This window comes from Anarrhichthys ocellatus, unplaced genomic scaffold (assembly GCF_004355925.1).
Source record: "Anarrhichthys ocellatus isolate YVR2014 unplaced genomic scaffold, GSC_Weel_1.0 scaffold7, whole genome shotgun sequence".
Classification (NCBI taxonomy): domain Eukaryota; kingdom Metazoa; phylum Chordata; class Actinopteri; order Perciformes; family Anarhichadidae; genus Anarrhichthys; species Anarrhichthys ocellatus.
This window is the reverse complement of record NW_022280037.1, coordinates 7,840,290-7,845,112: the sequence shown is the minus strand read 5'-3', so window position 1 is coordinate 7,845,112 and position 4,823 is coordinate 7,840,290. Positions and strand designations below refer to the sequence as shown.

The 4,823-nt window shown below is 42.4% G+C and overlaps 1 protein-coding gene across 3 annotated transcripts in view; it reads left to right on the top strand.

The window, feature by feature from the left end:
* The first annotated feature begins 1,575 nt into the window (after positions 1–1,575).
* The window catches only part of stxbp6 (syntaxin binding protein 6 (amisyn)), a 51,640-nt gene continuing 48,392 nt past the window's right edge, over positions 1,576–4,823 (top strand). For 2 of the 3 annotated variants that reach the window (XM_031847536.1, XM_031847535.1), the window contains exon 1: positions 1,576–1,879. The gene's annotated coding sequence lies outside the window, so the exon portion shown is untranslated. The remainder of the gene's footprint in view (positions 1,880–4,823) is intronic. The other variant, XM_031847534.1, reaches the window with a different exon arrangement.

The window sequence follows — 4,823 nt, the reverse complement described above, 5'->3', positions numbered from 1 at the left end:
TTTTGTTTTTTTAGCTGCATGGATTAGGGAATAATTTGTGTGGGAGCTTTATAGCCGGTAAATAGATTTTATTGATAAGTGAAAAACAGAAGGACATCTGCAGTGAATTAATACAGCTGGTCATAAGTTCTTAAAATGACACCTCACAAGGACTTCGGTGTTGCACAGATTACCATACCACAGAGATGCAAAGCCAAACAACCGCCTGCAAAGCGTATTGAAGGAAATCAGAAACATTCATATTTGATTTTGAACTGCTGTTTGTAAGCCAGAAGTGGATTTTGTGTATCCTTCATCATGCATTTAATATCGCAGCTTTCTCAAGAGACTCACAGACATCTGCTACGGTAGAACCGGTCCTCTGCTCACCGTAACGGCAAATGGTGGCTTAAATGCTCATCTTTTCCCTCTGCAACATGTTAATGATCAGCTGCAGAGACCCAGAGGCAAAGAAACAGAAGGACATCATCAAACTTCAACTATCTCAGATGAGGCAGCATCGTCCAAGTGTGTTCAAAATGAAGACGGAGCTTATGAAAGCAGTCAACTCTTGAGAGGAATTAGAGAAGGGAGATTTGGATGACTTGAACCCAGCCAAGCAAAACATTAGACAAACACATGCAGTTCCACTGCCTCTGTGTGTGTGCGTGTGTGTGTGTGTCTGTGTCTGTGAATTCCCAGGGAACAAATTTCTGTTGGCATGGCTGTAGAAACAAAAAATGGTCGTAAAACTGCTGCTGGAAGTTTAGGACAGTTTTGAACACCGACTCCTCCCACACATCCAGCAGTGAGCTATTGGAAAATGTTCAGCTAGTGTAGGCTTGTCTAAACAAGCAACTCAAAGAAGTTAAGCTGCTTCTTTTAGTGGTGGCGTTGGGGAATGCCCCAGGACTCTGCTAATTCCCGCTCATAATGTGGGGAGCCTACTATAATCAGACATGTTTATGGGTTAACTCTCAGTGACAGGGTGATAAAAAGTAAAAGATATTACCTTTATATTCCTATCACAGTATTTCCCTATAAGGACTCAAAGTGTCTTTGTTATGAGTCCTCAGTCTCAACAAGTAATTCAAAAAAGGTAAACAGCTTTTATTTAATGCTGACCTTTGGGAATGCCCTACAGCTACCGGACATGTTTATTGAGTTATTGTGTGAGTCACAGAGACTTGGTAATAAAAACCATAAACAAAATAACTTATCAGTATATCTTTCAACTCATATTCTTATGACGTGCCTATTATTGAGACTTGCAGTTGGAATGTAGCTTATGTGATAGTACGGTGTCCTTAACGTCTTCTGCTGTCTTTCATGAGGAAAATAATCAGATTGTTTTTATCCTCTGGGAAGGAGTCTCTTAGGTTGAGTCATGAGTCTAAAACCACTAACCAGCAACGCCACAGATGGAAAATTATTCTAAAAATGTTTTAGGACTAGCTCACAAACATACACAGAAGTATTTTCATCTTTGAAAAGACTCCCAAAACATGCAGATGTGAGCCGCAGGCTACGTGGTGGTGTGACACTGTACGTGATTGGCGGGGAGGGAGTGTGTGTGTGTGTGTGTGTGTGTGGGAACCTGCTACTGGTTTCCCATCCACACACACACACACACACACAGCCGCAGTCAGACGGTCTCTCCGCAGAAACGGCGCAGCAGGGGAAACAAACTCTCTTCTCTCCGCTTACAAACCAACAACAACTGTCGCAGAAGTGAAGTCCACGCGATGTTGAGCACGAAAGGCTGCCGTTTAGTCTGACAAGACACCCTACGACGCGGAAGAGGCTGCTGAAAGTGGCTGAAGTGTGACAGCAGCTGGAGAAATTAACCGAAGGAAATTGAGGAGAGCCGCACGTGGATAAACCGCCGCTGAACACATCGGTAAGTAACGCTAACTCCAACCTCTGCCTCCGTTTGTTTAGAAAAGTCAATTTACACATTGATAGTTTTCCGCGCGGACAAGTTTAATTGTTGCAGGAAGTGTGGTTTTTACGTTAATGAGCCTCTACACTGGTCAGCAATCTATCAACCACTTACAGGTTGGATTCGGAACAAGTGTGCGCGCGCCTTAGCTGGTTAACAGTTTGTGCGCGTGTGCTCGTGTTGTACTAAGACGTGTACCGTATAGCCTGCTGTTTTCTTTTTCACATTTGTGTAAACTAAGCGTTGTTTTATAACATTCCTCTTTGGGAAGCAAACTTGGCGATGACGTGGTGTTGCTTTGACAAAATTAGGAGAATTCCAGTTTGTTGACTTTATTTCTCATGTTTATGTTTTACGGTGTTCACGGAGGTGACCCGCGCCTCCGTGTTTGGTCGTTATAAACAGTTTGTTGTCACATCGTCCAGTATTTGAACAGAACAAGTTTGACTCACGTCTTCACATAATTCGAAAGTGCAAATATTCCAGTGGATTTCCCCGTCAGCCCAGATAAGTGAATTTGGGTGTAGTCCACCTTGAATATGAGTTATGATTATAGGCTGTGCTTCTGTGTTTGCTCATGAAGCAGTATGAGACCACAATTATCACTTATATGATCATAAAATCCACACATAATGACATTATGGTCACATGTTGTGCAAAATCTAATGATGGTAGTTTGTGCTGGTGCAAGTCAACCACGTGGACTGAAAGTGTTGTAGACATTAATAATCAATTTATTTGATCAACATTAAATGTTGAATATTAAATACCTGGATCATTGCAGGTTTTTTTTTTTTTTTTTTAGTGTAAGGTAACACTGAATATGTGTTTTTGGTTTGCTTTGAAGTAAATGTTTGGGTTACTTGTGTCTGCTACAGCAGAACCTGCCCAAGGCATTATGCAGACTAAATTAGAATTGGAATGTATGTTTACAGGTTAACCCCTCGCATTTCCAAAAAGTCTTCTTTTTTTTTTTTTTAGATGCAAGGGGTTATTATCAATCAAAGTGAGCATCACCAAAATGGAAGAAGCAAGGCTTGAATCTTCACATTGACCACAAGTTGGAAGTCCTATACTCTGTAGAATCATTTAACATGTTTTCTTTCTTTTATAATCTTCTTCTTCTTGTGCATAGTTATTCTTAGGCTCCAAAGTGCTTGGGCTTGCTCTTTGCTAATTCGAAAGATAGAAAACAAGAGAACTTCCGAAGACCAATTAGCACATGTCTCCACCGCTGTATCTCTGTGAGAGGTTGAGACCTGGGGGGGACGGGACGTTTGGTTCACATTATCTATGAGGCTCCTAATCCTACCCCTGTGCCTCCCAATGGCGTTAAGTAACCCACTTACATTAACATATAGCCTCTGTCCTATGCAGGAGACCAGGGCTTAATTTGCTCTGGCATGCCATAAAAGATACGATTATACCCTCCCCCATACTTCACTGTCCAATTACAGTCAGCATAATGTAAACTGTCGAGCTGGCTCCCTTCCTGTGTGTCCACCGCCTCAGCTTGTTCTGTTGTTGGACAGATACCGTTGCAGACATACGGACTTAAAGCTCCCGGTTTCTTTAGTGGATCTAAAAACCAGCCCGTCAGTGTTTCTGATAAAATGACACTATGGGATCTGTATCCTCCCGATGACTGTGGTGTCTCTCTTTGCTATGATCATAAGCATCACCTCTGTCTTCATCCAAATCTATTATTCTGGCTATACGTACACACTGACGCAGTGCTGTTGCTTTTAGCTTGTCCTTATGCAAACTAATTATACATTCACCTTTTGTATTGTGAATGCCTCAAGCCGTTGTCCCGGTACATAAATGAGTCATTGTGGTAAAGTGGAACTGCAGTTGCGTTTGAGGCATCTATTGGTAAGTGCTCTATATTTGCTTTTTCGCTATTTACCTACGACTGTCCTGTCCCTCCCAAATGTTTATTGCCAAAAGGTGCTCTGCTTTGGGGGCCTGGCATGTCTTTCACTGATTCACGGTGAGCCCATATACCTCCATGGCACTATATAACCCTCACTGGCAGCTGAGGAAAATGGATGGTTCCTCCCATATCTTTCTTTTTGAGGGAAGAGAGTCTAGACGTATTCAACCTGCTGCTTTGGTTTAGAGCCATTCTTTTTTTGTGATGAATGGTTTCCATTATTTCTAAGAACATGAAAGAGACATCAGCAGGATGTGCAGTATCTATTCTGTACGTTTACCTTTTGTCCCACAGTACACAATGTACATTGTTTGCCTCGGATATTATGAAGAGAAAAAGTGCAGCTCACAGTCAAGACACTAATTACTAAGGCAGGATGAAAAAAAGTGATTGAAATCATGAGAAGGATCTTAATCCGAAATTGTTTTGATCCTCTCGTCCCTCACTCTCCTCCTCGAAAGTGCTCGCCTCTCTGAGAGCAGCCTACAAATTACAGTAGTAGCATCTCTCAGAATAGCCAGTTATGGGTGATAGCTTTATTATCTAAAGATTCTATCTAAGGATTTGGTTGTGAGTTTTTTCCCCTGAGTGTGCTAGAATGCAGCGTGAGAGCGCAGCTCAGAACCTCAGTGTCGACAAAGACAACGCTGCGCTTAGTGGCTGAATCTGGAGAGCGTGGTTGAGTCGCAGCTCTGCTTGAAATAACGTATGATATTGTTTAGTTTTCCGCTCCTTTAGCTCTGCGTACTTTACTTGTTTTCAAACCCAGTCTTTACGTAGTAAAACCGCACCGCAGATTTGACGGAATTAAGCATATTTGAAGATTACTGGACGTCTGAGATGGAAGAAGAAGTGCGTTGATGAGCTTTGCTGACTGGCATGCGCATTGAGTTGGTTCTGATTGAGGGATTTTGGTCGTGGATCTCAAAGCTTGGGGGGGGGGGGGGGGGGGGCGATAAAACCAGC